A 13,818-nucleotide genomic window follows, 5' to 3' on the forward strand; every position below is an offset into this window, starting at 1 on the left:
TTTTAACGACATTGTGAAACGTCACCCAAAATTGAAACCTCCATAACTCTCTCATTTTCAATCTAAAAGTGGTGAAATTTCAACTAATCGGATGCCTTCAAATTCTCTTTCAAAGGAAACAAACCTCGTCAAAATATTCACCAGAATGAGTGAGTTATGATGGTCTTTTAAAGACCGTGCGAAACGTCACCCAAAAATGAAACTTCCATAACTCTCTCATTTTAAGTCCAAAAGTGGTGAAATTTCAACTAACCGGATGCTTTCAAATCCTCTTCCAGAGAAAAAAATCATTTTTAAAATATTCACCGGAATGAGCGAGTTATGGTCATTTAGCCAAAACAACATTAAAACATAATTTTGGGAATGAAAGGGAGTTATTTCTTAAAACATCCATAACTCTCTCATTTTAAGTTCAAATCAAGTGAAATCACTCTATATGTAGTCATCTCGAAGTTTTCTTTTAAACCCATGAAACTTACCGAAAAAGTCACTGGGATTAGAAAGTTACGGTCCGTTTTTTAACGACAATGCGAAACGTCATCCAAAATTGAAACCTCCATAACTCTCATTTTCAGTCCAAAAGTGGTGAAATTCCAACTAATTAGATACCTTCAAATTCTCTTTCAGTGGAAAAAAAACCTTGTCAAAATATTCACCAGAATGAGTGAGTTATGATGGTCTTTTAACCTAAACAACATAATAACATAATTTTGGGATTTCAAGGGAGTTATTTAGTAAAATGTCCGTAACTCTCTGGTTTTTAAGTCCAAATCAAGTGAAATCACACTCTCTTTACTCATCTTAAAGTTTCCTTTCGAACCCAACAAACGCACCGAAAAAGACAAAGGGATGGGAGAGTTATGGTTCATTTTTTAAAGACTATGCGAAACGTCACCCAAAAATAAAACTTCCATAACTCTCTCATTTTAAGTCCAAAAGTGGTGAAATTTCAACTAATTTGATGCTTTCAAATTCTCTTTCAGGGAAAAAAATCATTTTCAAAATATTCACCGGGATGAGTGAGTTCTGGTCTTTTAGCTTAAACAACATTAAAACATAATTTTGGGATTAGAAAGGAGTTACTTAGCAAAACATCTGTAACTCACTAATTTTAAGTCCAAATCAAGTGAAATTGCTCTCTATATACTCAACTTGAAGTTTCTTTCAAACCCAACAAACGCACCGGTAAAGTTATTGGGATTAGAGAGTTTCTGTCCATTTTTAAAGACAGTGCGAAACATCACCCAAAATTTAAACCTCCATAACTCTCTCATTTTAAGTCCAAAAGTAGTGAAATTTCAACTAATCGAATGCCATCTAATTCTCTTTCAGAGGAAAAAAAACCTTACCAAAATATTCACCGGAATGTGCGAGTTATGTTCTTTTAGCCTAAACAGCATTAAAACATAATTTTGGAAATGAAAAGGAGTTATTTATACATCCATAACTCTCTCATTATAAGTCCAAATCAAGTGAAATCACTCTCTGTACTTATCTCGAAGTTTTCATTCAAAGCCAAGAAACTCACAGAAAAATTCGTAGGGATTCTGTTACGGTCCATTTTTTTAAAGAAAGTCCGAAACGTCACCCAAAATTAAAACATGCATAACTCTTTCATTTTAAGTTCAAAAGTGCTTAAATTTCAACTAATTGGATGCTTTCAAATTCTCTTTCAGTGGAAAAAAATATTATCAAAATATTCGCTGGAATGAGTGAGTTATGGTCTTTTAGCCAAAAGAGCAATAAAACATAATTTTGGGATTGAAAGGGTTATAGTGAACAATCCATAACTCTCTCATTTTAAGTCCAAAGCAAGTGAAATCACTCTATGTACTCATCTCGAAGTTTTCTTTCAAACCCAAGAGACGCACTGAAAAATCGTAGGGATTAGAGAGTTACGGTCCGTTTGTTAAAGACGATGCAAAATGTCACCCAAAATTAAAACCTTCAAAACTCTCTCATTTTAAGTCCAAAAGTGGTGAAATTTAACTAATCGGATGGCTTCAAATTCTCTTTCAGAGGAAAAAAACCTTCTCAAAATATTCACCAAAATAAGTGAGTTATGGTCTTTTAGCCTACACAGTGTTAAAACATAATTTTGGAAATGAAAGGGAGATATTTATTAAAACATCCATAAGTCTCTCATTTTAAGTCCAAATCAAGTGAAATCACTCTCTATATACTCATCTCGAAGTTTTCTTTCAAACCCAAGAAACGCACTGAAAAAGTCATAGGGATTAGAGAGTTACGGTCCGTTTTTTAAAGCCACTGCGAAACGTCACCCAAAATTAAAACTTCCAAACTCTCTCATTTTAAGCCCAAAAGTAAAGAAATTTAAGCTAAACGGATGCCTTCAAATTGTCTTTCAGAGGAAACAAACCTTATCAAAATATTCACCGAAATAAGTGAGTTATGGTCTTTTAGCCTAAACCACATTAAAACATAATTTTGAAAATGAAAAGGGAGTTATTTAGTAAAACATCCGTAACTCTCTCATTTTAAGTTCAAATCAAGTGAAATCAGTCTCTATGTACTCATCTCGAAGTTTTCTTTCAAACCCAAGAAACGCCCCGAAAAAGTCATAAGGATTAGAGAGTTTCGGTCCGTTGTTTTAATGACAGTGCGAAACGTCCCCAAAAATTAAAACCTCCATAACTCTGTCATTTTAAGTCCAAGAGTGGTGAAATTTCAACTAATTGGATGCCTTCAAATTCCCTTCATGAGGGAAAAAAACCTTATAAAAAAATTGACACGAATGAGTGAGTTATAAGTCTTTTAGGCTAAACAGCATTAAAACATTATTTTGGTAATGAAAAGGAATTATTTAGTAAAACATTCATAACTCTCCCATTTTAAGTCAAAATCAAGTGCAATCACTCTCTATGCACTGATCTCGAAGTTTTCTTTCAAACCCAACAAAAGCACAGAAAAAGTCATAGGGATGAGAGAGTTACAGTCCGTTTTTTAAAGATCGTGTAAAACATCACCGAAAATTAAAACTTCCATAACTCTCTCATTTTAAGTCCAAAATGATGAAATTTGAACTAATCGGATGCCTTCAAATTCTCTTTCAGAGGAACAAAATATTTTCAAAATATTTACCAGAATGAGTTAGTTATTGTCTTCTAGCCTAAACATCAATAAAACATAATTTTGGGATTGAAAGGGAACTATTTAGTGAATAATTCATACCTCTCTCATTTTAAGTTCATATAAAGTGAAATCACTCTCTATGTACTCATCTCAAAGTTTTCTTTCAAACCCAAGAAACACCCCGAAAAAGTCATAGGGATTTGAGAGTTTCGGTCCTTTTTTTAAAAACAGTGCCAAACGTCACCCAAAATAAAAACCTCTATAACTCTCTCATTTTCAGTCCAAAAGTGGTGAAATTTCTACTAATCGGATGCCTTCAAATTCTCTTTAAGAAGGAAAAAACCTTATCAAAAAATTCACCGGAATGACTGAGTTATAGCCTTTTAGCCTAAACAGCATTAAAACATTATTTGGTAATGAAATGGACTTATTTAGTAAAACATCCATAACTCTCCCATTTAAAGTCAAAATCAAGTGAAATCACTCTCTATCTACTGATCTCGAAGTTTTCTTTCTAACCCAACAAACGCACCGAAAAAGACATAGGGATGAGAGAGTTATGGTCCGTTTTTTAAAGACAGTGAGAAACATCACCAAAAATTAAAACTTATGTAACTCTCTCATTTTAAGTCCAAAAATGATGAAATTTCAACTAATCGGAAGACTTCAAATTCTCTTTCAGCGGAAAAAAAACCTTCTCAAGATATTCACCGGAATGAGTTAGTTATGGACTTCTAGCCTAAACCGCAATAAAACATAATTTTGGGAATGAAATGTAGTTATTTAGAGAACAATGCATAACTCTCTCATTTTCAGTCCAAATCTGGTGAAATTTCAACTAATCGGATGCCTTCAAATTCTCTTCAAGAAGGAAAAAACCTTATCAAAAAATTCACCGGAATGATTGAGTTATAGTCTTTTAGCCAAAACAGCATTAAAACATTATTTTGGTAATGAAAAGTAGTTATTTAGTAAAACATCCATAACTCTCCCATTTTAAGTCCAAATCAAGTGAAATCACTCTCTATGTACTGATCTCGATGTTTTCTTTCAAACCCAACTAAAGCACATAAAAAGTCAAAGGGATGAGAGAGTTACAGTCCATTTTTTAAAGACCGTGCGAAATGTCACCAAAAATTAAAACTTCCATAACTCTCTCATTTTAAGTTCAAAATGGTGAAATTTGAACTAATCAGATGCCTTCAAACTCTCTTTCAGAGGAACAACATTATCAAAATATTTACCGGAATGAGTTAGTTATGGTCTTCTAGCCTAAACCGCAATAAAACATAATTTTGGGATTGAAAGAGAGTTATTTAGTGAACAATCCATAACTCTCTCATTTTAAGTTCAAATCAAGTGAAATCACTCTCTATGTACTCATCTCGAAGTTTTCTTTCAAACCCAAGAAACACCCCGAAAAAGTCATAGGAATTTCAGAGTTTCGGTCCGTTTTTTAAAGGCAGTGCGAAACGTCACCCAAAATAAAAACCTCCATAACTCTCTCATTTTCAGTCCAAAAGTGTTGAAATTTCAACTAATCGGATGCCTTCAAATTCTCTTCAAGAGGGAAAAAACCTTATCAAAAAATTCACCGGAATGAGTGAGTTATATTCTTTTAGCCTAAACAGCATTAAAATATTATTTTAGTAATGAAAGGGAGTTATTTAGTAAAACATCCACAACTCTCCCATTTTAAGTCCAAATCAAGTGAAATCACTCTCTATGTACTGATCTCGAAGTTTTCTCTCAAACCCAACAAACGCACCAAAAAAGACATAGGGATGAGAGAGTTACGGTCCTTTTTTAAAGATCGTGAGAATCATCTCCAAAAATTCAAACTTCTATAACTCTCTCATTTTAAGTCCAAAAATGGTGAAATTTCAACTAATCGGAAGCCTTCAAATTCTCTTTCAGCGAAAAAAAAACCTTCCCAAGATATTCACTGGAACGAGTTAGTTATAATCTTCTAGCCTAAACCGCAATAAAACATAATTTTGGGATTGAAAGGGAGTTATTCAGTGAACAATCCATAACACTCTCTCTCTCATTTTAAGTCCAAATTAAGTGAAATAACTCTCTATGTACTCATCTCGAAGTTTCTTTCAAACCTAAGAAATGCACTGAAAAAGTAGTAGGGATTAGACTGTTACGGTCTTTTTTTAAAAGACGGTGTGAAACATCACCCAAAATTAAAACCTTCAAAACTCTCTCATTTTAAGTCCAAAAGTCGTGAAATTTAACTAATCGGATACCTTCAAATTCTCTTTTAGAGGAAAAAAACCTTCTCAAAATATTCACCAGAAAGAGTGAGTTATGGTCTTTTAGCCTACACAGTGTTAAAACATAATTTTAGGAATGAAAGGGAGATATTTAGTTGTTTATCCATAAGTAACTCATTTTAAGTCCAAATCAAGTGAAATCACTCTCTATGTACCCATCTCGAAGTTTTCTTTCAAACCCAAGAAACGCACTGAAAAAGTCATAGGGATTAGAGAGTTACGGTTCGTTTTTTAAGGACACTTCGAAATGTCACCCAAAATTAAAACCTCCAAAACTCTCATTTTAAGTCCAAAGTCGGTGAAATTTAAACTAATCGGATGCCTTCAAATTCTTTTTCAGAGGAAAAAGAACCTTATCAAAATATTCGCCAGAATGAGTGTGTTATGGTCATCTTGCCTAAAGCGCAATAAAACAATATTTTGGGCTTGAAAGGGAGTTATTTAGAGAAACATTCATTACTTTCTAATTTAAATTCCAAATCAAGTTAAATCACTCTCTAGGTACTCATCTCGAAGTTTTCTTTCAAACCCAAGAAACGCACTTAAAAAGTCATAGGGATTAGAGAGTTACGGTCCATTTTTTAAAAACACAGCGAAACGTAACCCAAAATTAAAACCTCCGACACTCTCTTATTTTAAGTCCAAAAGTGATGAAATTTCAACTAATCGGATACTTTCAAAGTCTCTTTCAGAGGAAAAAAAACCTTATCAAATTATTCTCCGGAATGAGTGAGTTACGCTCTTTTAGCAAAAGTAGCATTAAAACAAAATTTTGGGATTGAAAGGGAGTTATTTATTAAAACATCCATAACTCTCTCATTTTAAGTCCAAATCAAGTGAAATCACTCTCTATATACTCATCTCGAAGTTTTCTTTCAAATCCAATAAACGCACCGAAAAAGACAAAGGGATGAGAGAGCTACGGTCCGTTTTATAAAGACCGTGTGAAACGTCACCAAAAATTAAAACTTCCATAACTCTCTCATTTTAAGTCCAAAAGTGGTGAAATTTCAACTAATCAGAAGCCTTCAAATTCTCTTTTAGTGCAAAAAAACCTTCTCAAGATATTCACCGGAATGAGTTAGTTATGGTCTTCTAGCCTAAACCGCAATAAAACATAATTTTGGGAATGAAAGGGAGTTATTTAGTGAACCATCCATAACTCTCTCATTTTAACTCCAAATCAAGTAAAATCACTCTCTAAGTACTAATCTTGAAGTTTTCTTTCAAACCTAAGAAACGCACTGAAAAAGTCGTAGGGATTAGTTACGGTCCTTTTTTTAAAGAAGGTACGAAACGTCAGCGAAAATTAAAACCTTCAAAACTCTCTCATTTTAAGTCCAAAAGTGGTAAAATTTTACTAATCGGATGCCTTCAAATTCTCTTTTAGAGAAAAAGCTTCTCAAAATATTCACCAGAATGAGTGAGTTATGGTCTTTAGGCATACACAGTGTTAAAACATAATTTTGGGAATGAAAGGGAGATATTTAGTTAAACATCCATAAGTCTCTCATTTTAAGTCTAAATCAAGTGAAATCACTCTCTATGTACTTATCTTGAAGTTTTCTTTCAAACCCAAGAAACACATTGAAAAAGTCATAGGGATTAGAGAGTTACAGTTCGGTTTTTAAAGACACTGCGAATCGTTACCCAAAATTAAAACCTCCAAAACTCTCTCAATTTAAGTCCAAAAGTGATGAAATTTAAACTAATCGAATGCCTTCAAATTCTCTTTCAGAGGAAAAAAACCTTATCAAATTATTCTCTGGAATGGGTGAGATATGGTCTTTTAGCCTAAGCAGCATTAAAACATAACTTTGGGATTGAAAGGGAGTTATTTATTAAAACATTCATAACTCTCTCATTTTAAGTCCAAATCAAGTGAAATCACTCTCCTTGTACTCATCTCGAAGTTTTCTTTCAAACTCAACAAACGCACCGAAAAAGACATAGGGATGAGAGAATTACGATCCGTGTTTTAAAGACTGTGAGAAACGTCACCAAAAATTAAAACCTCCATAGCTCTCTCATTTTAAGTCCAAGTGGTGAAATTTCAATTAATCGGATGGCTTCAAATTCTCCTTCAGTGGAAATAAACATTATCAAAATATTTGCCAGAATGAGTGTGTTATGGTCTTCTTGCCTAAAGCGCAATGAGACACTATTTTTTCCTTGAAAGGGAGGTATTTAGTGAAAGATCCGTCACTTCCTCATTTTAAGTCCAAATCAAGTGAAATCACTCTCTAGGTACTTACCTCAAAGTTTTCTTTCAAACCCAAGAAACGCACTGAAAAAGTCATAGGGATTAGAGAGTTACGGTCCGTTTTTTAAAGACACTGCGAAATGTAACGCAAAATTAAAACCTCCAACATTCTCTCATTTTAAGTCCAAAAGTGGTGAAATTTCAACTAATCGGATGCTTTCAAAGTCTCTTTCAGAGGAAAAAAAACCTTATCAAATTATTCTCCGGAATGAGTGAGTTGTGGTCTTTTAGCCTAAGTAGCATTAAAACAAAATTTTGGGATTGAAAGGGAGTTATTTATTAAAACATCCATACTCTCTCATTTTAAGTTTAAATCAAGTGAAATCTCTCCCTATGTACTCATCTCGTAGTTCTCTTTCAAACTCAACAAACACACTGAAGAAGGCATAGGGATGAGAGAGTTACGGTCCATTTTTTAAAGATCCTGAGAAACGTCACCAAAAATTAAAACTTTCATAATTCTATCATTTTAAGTCCAAAAGTGGTAAAATTTTAACTAATCGGAAGCATTCAAATTCTCTTTCAGTGGAAAGAAAACCATCTCAAGATATTCACCAGAATGAGTGAGTTACGGTCTTTTAGCCTACACAGTGTTAAAACATAATTTTGGGAATGAAAGGGAGATATTTAGTAAAGCATCCATAAGTCTCTAATTTTAAGTTCAAATCAAATGAAATCACTCTCAATGTACTCATCTCGAAGTTTTCTTTCAAACCCAAAGAAATGCACTGAAAAAGTCATAGGGATTAGAGAGTTACGGTCCATTTTTTAAAGACACTGCGAAATGTCACCCAAAATTAAAACATCGAAAACTCTCATTTTAAGTTGAAAAGTGCTGAAATTTAAACTAATCGGATGCATTCAAATTCTCTTTCAGAAGAAAAAAAGCCTTATCAAATTATTCTCCGGAATGAGTGAGCTATGGTCTTTTCACCTAAGCAGCATTAAAACATAATTTTGGGGTTGAAAGGGAGATATTTATTAAAACATCCATAACTCTCTCATTTTAAGCCCAAGTCAAGTGAAATCACTCTATATGTACTCATCTCGAAGTTCTCTTTCAAACCCAAGAAACGCACTGAAAAAGTCATAGGGATTAGAGTTACGGTCCTTTTTTTAGGACAGTGCGAAACGTCACCCAAAATTATAACCTTCAAAACTCTCTCATTTTAAGTCCAAAAGTGGTGAAATTTAACTAATCGGATACCTTCAAATTCTCTTCCAGAGAAAAAAAACCTTCTCAAAATATTCACCAGAATGAGTGAGTTATGGTCTTTTAGCCTACACAGTGTTAAAACATAATTTTGGGAATGAAAGGGAGATATTTAGTTGTTTTTTCACAAGTAACTCATTTTAAGTCCAAATCAAGTTAAATCACTCTCTATGTACCCATCTCGAAGTTTTCTTTCAAACCCAAGAAACGCACTGAAAAAGTCATAGGAATTAGAGAGTTACGGTCCGTTTTTTAAAGACACTTCGAAATGTCACCCAAAATTAAAACCTCCAAAACTCTCTCATTTTTAGTCCAAAAGTGGTGAAATTTAAACTAATCGGATGCCTTCAAATTCTCTTTCAGAGGAAAAAGAACCTTATCAAAATATTCGCCGGAATGAGTGTGTTATGGTCATCTTGCCTAAAGCGCAATAAAACAATATTTTGGGCATGAAAGGGAGTTATTTAGAGAAACATCCATTACACTCTAATTTAAATTCCAAATCAAGTTAAATCACTCTCTAGGTACTCATCTTGAAGTTTTCTTTCAAACCCAAGAAACGCACTGAAAAGTCATAGGGATTAGAGAGTTACGGTCCATTTTTTAAAAACACTGCGAAACGTAACCCAAAATTAAAACCTCCGACACTCTCTTATTTTAAGTCCAAAAGTGGTGAAATTTCAACTAATCGGATGCTTTCAAAGTCTCTTTCAGAGGAAAAAAAACCTTATCAAATTATTCTCCGGAATGAGTGAGTTACGGTCTTTTAGCATAAGGAGCATTAAAACAAAATTTTGGGATTAAAAGGGAGTTATTTATTAAAACATCCATAACTCTCTCATTTTAAGTCAAAATCAAGTGAAATCACTCTCTATGTACTCATCTCGAAGTTTTCTTTCAAATCCAACAAACGCACCGAAAAAGACATAGGGATGAGAGAGCTATGGTCCGTTTTATAAAAACCGTGTGAAACGTCATCAAAAATTAAAACTTCCATAACTCTCTCATTTTAAGTCCAAAAGTGGTGAAATTTCAACTAATCGGAAGCCTTCAAACTCTCTTTTAGTGGACAAAAACCTTCTCAAGATATTCACCGGAATGAGTTAGTCATGGTCTTCTAGCCTAAACCGCAATAAAACATAATTTTAGGACTGAAAGGGAGTTATTTAGTGAACAATACATAACTCTCTCATTTTAAGTCCAAATCAAGTAAAATCACTCTCTAAGTACTAATCTCGAAGTTTTCTTTCAAACCTAAGAAACGCACTGAAAAAGTCGTAGGGATTAGTTACGGTCTTGTTTTTAAAGAAGGTGCGAAACGTCAGCCAAAATTAAAACCATCAAAACTCTCTCATTTTAACTCCAAAACTGGTAAAATTTTACTAATCGGATGCCTTCAAATTCTCTTTTAGAGAAAAAAAACCTTCTCAAAATATTCACCAGAATGAGTGAGTTATGGTCTTTTAGCATACACAGTGTTAAAATATAATTTTGGGAAAGAAAGGGAGATATTTAGTTAAACATCCATAAGTCTCTCATTTTAAGTCCAAATCAAGTGAAATCACTCTCTATGTACTTATCTCGAAGTTTTCTTTCAAACCCAAGAAACTCATTGAAAAAGTCATAGGGATTAGAGAGTTACGGTCCGTTTTTTAAAGACACTGCGAAACATTATCCAAAATTAAAACCTCCAAAACTCTCTCATTTTAAGTCCAAAATTGATGAAATTTAAACTAATCGGATGCCTTCAAATTGTCTTTCAGAGGAAAAAAACCTTATCAAATTATTCTCTGGAATGGGTGAGTTATGGTCTTTTAGCCTAAGCAGCATTAAAACATAACTTTGGGATTGAAAGGGAGTTATTTATTAAAACATTCATAACTCTCTCATTTTAAGTCCAAATCAAGTGAAATAACTCTCTATGTACTCATCTCGAAGTTTTCTTTCAAACCCAACAAACGCACCGAAAAAGACATAGGGATGCAAGAGTTACAATCCGTGTTTAAAGACCGTGAGAAACGTCACCAAAAATTAAAACCTCCATTGCTCTCTCATTTTAAGTCCAAAAGTGGTGAAATTTCAATTAATCGGATGGCTTCAAAATCTCTTTCAGTGGAAATAAACATTATCAAAATATTTGCCAGAATGAGTGTGTTATGGTCTTCTTGCCTAAAGCGCAATAAAACAATATTTTTGGCTTGAAAGGGAGGTATTTTGTGAAAGATCTGTCACTTCCTCATTTTAAGTCCAAATAAAGTGAAATCACTCTCTAGGTACTTATCTCGAAATTTTCTTTCAAACCCAAGAAACGCATTGAGAAAGTCATAGGGATTAGAGAGTTACGGTCCGTTTTTTGAAGACACTGCGAAATGTAACACAAAATTAAAACCTCCAACATTCTCTCATTTTAAGTCCAAAAGTGGTGAAATTTCAACTAATCGGATGCTTTCAAAGTCTCTTTCTGAGGAAAAAAAACCTTATCAAATTATTCTCCGGAATGAGTGAGTTGTGGTCTTTTAGCCTAAGTAGCATTAAAACAAAATTTTGGGATTGAAAGGGAGTTATTTATTAAAACATCCATACTCTCTCATTTTAAGTTTAAATCAAGTGAAATCTCTCCCTATGTACTCATCTCGAAGTTCTCTTTCAAACTCAACAAACGCACTGAAAAAGACATAGGGATGAGAGAGTTACGGTCTGTTTTTTAAAGATCGTGAGAAACGTCACCAAAAATGAAAACTTCCATAACTCTCTCATTTTAAGTCCAAAAGTGGTGAAATTTCAACTAATCGGAAGCATTCAAATTCTCTTTCAGTGGAAAAAAAACCTTCTCAAGATATTCACCGGAATGAGTGAGTTACGGTCTTTTAGCCTACACAGTGTTAAAACATAATTTTGGGAATGAAAGGGAGATATTTAGTAACCCATCCATAAGTCTCTAATTTTAAGTCCAAATCAAATGAAATCACTCTCAATATACTCATCTCGAAGTTTTCTTTCAAACCCAAGAAATGCACTGAAAAAGTCATAGGGATTAGAGAGTTACATTCCGTTTTATAAAGACACTGCGAAACGTCACCCAAAATTAAAACGTCGAAAACTCTCTCATTTTAAGTAAAAAAGTGCTGATATTTAAACTAATCGGATGCATTCAAATTCTCTTTCAGAGGAAAAAAACCTTATCAAATTATTCTCTGGAATGAGTGAGCTATGGTCTTTTCGCCTAAGCAGCATTATAACATAATTTTGGGGTTGAAAGGGAGATATTTATTAAAACATCCATAACTCTCTCATTTTAAGCCCAAGTCAAGTGAAATCACTCTCTATGTACTCATCTCGAAGTTCTCTTTCAAACCCAAGAAACGCACTGAAAAAGTCATAGGGATTAGAGTTACGGTCCTTTTTTTAAAGACAGTGCGAAACGTCACCCAAAATTATAACCTTCAAAACTCTCTCATTTTAAGTCCAAAAGTGGTGAAATTTCAACTAATCTGATGCCTTCAAATTCTCTTTCAGAGGAAAAAAAAACCTTATCACAATATTCACCGGAATGAGTGAGTTATGGTCTTTTAGCCTACACAGTGTTAAAACAGAATTTTGGGAATGAAAGGGAGTTATTTGGTAAAACATCCACAACTCTCTCATTTTAAGTCTAAATCAAGTGAAATCACTCTCTAGGTACTCATCTCGAAGTTTTCTTTCAAACCGAAGAAACGCACTGAAAAAATCATAGGGATTAGAGAGTTACGGTCCGTTTTTTAAAGACACTACGAAACGTAACCCAAAATTAAAACCTCCAAAACTCTCCCATTTTTAGTCCAAAAGTGGTGAAATTTCAACTAATCGAATGCCTTCAAATTCTCTTTTAGGGGAAAAAAACCTTATCAAATTATTCTCCGGAAGGAGTGAGTTATGGTCTTTTATCCTAAACAACATTAAAGAATAATTTTGGGATTGAAAGGGAGTTATTTATTAAAACATCCATAACTCTCTCTTTTTAAGTCCAAATCAATTCAAATTACTCTCTATGTACTCATCTCGAAGTTTTCTTTCAAACCCAACAAACGCACCGAAAAAGTCAGAGGGATGAGAGAGTTATGGTCCGTTTTTTAAAAACCGTGCGAAAACGTCACCCGAAATTACAACTTCCATAGCTTTCTCATTTTAAGTCCAAAAGTGGTGAAATTTCAACTAATCGGATGCTTTCAAATTCTCTTTCAGAGAAAAAAATCCTTATCAAAATATTCACCGGGATGAGTGAGTTCTGGTCTTTTAGCCTAAACTGCATTAAAACATAATTTTGGGATTAGAAGGGAGTTATTTTGTAAAACATCCGTAACTATCTGATTTGAAGTCCACATAGTGTGAAATCACTCTCTATGTATTCATCTCGATGTTTTCATTCAAAACCAACAAACGCACCAAAAAAGTCATAGGGATTAGAGAGTTACGGTTGGTTTTTTAAAGACAGTGCGAAATGTCACCCAAAATTAACACCACCATAATTCTGTCATTTTAAGTTCAATTGTGGTGACTAATCGGACGCCTTCAAATTCTCTTTCAGAGGAAAAAAATCGTATCAAAATATTCACGTGAATGAGTGAGTTATGGTCTTTTAGCCTAAATATCATTAAAACGTAATTATGGGATTGAAAGGGAGTTATTTAGTAAAACATCCATTATTCTCTAATTTTAAGTCCAAATCAAGTGAAATCACTCTCTATGTACTCATCTCGAAGTTTTCTTTCAAACCCAAGAAATGCACTGAAAAAGTCATAGGGATTAGAGAGTTATGGTCCGTTTTATAAAAAAATGTGCGAAACGTCACCCAAAACTAAAACCTCCATAACTCTCTCATTTTAAGTTCAAAAGTGGTGAAATTTCAACTAATCGGATGCCTTGAAATTCTCTTTTAGAGAAAAAATATTATCGAAATATTCACCGGAATGAGTGAGTTATTTGGGATT

The sequence above is a fragment of the Tasmannia lanceolata genome, unplaced genomic scaffold (genome assembly GCF_043159265.1).
Source record: "Tasmannia lanceolata isolate RefF3 unplaced genomic scaffold, GAP_Taslan_0.1 ptg000013l, whole genome shotgun sequence".
Taxonomy (NCBI): Eukaryota; Viridiplantae; Streptophyta; class Magnoliopsida; order Canellales; family Winteraceae; genus Tasmannia; species Tasmannia lanceolata.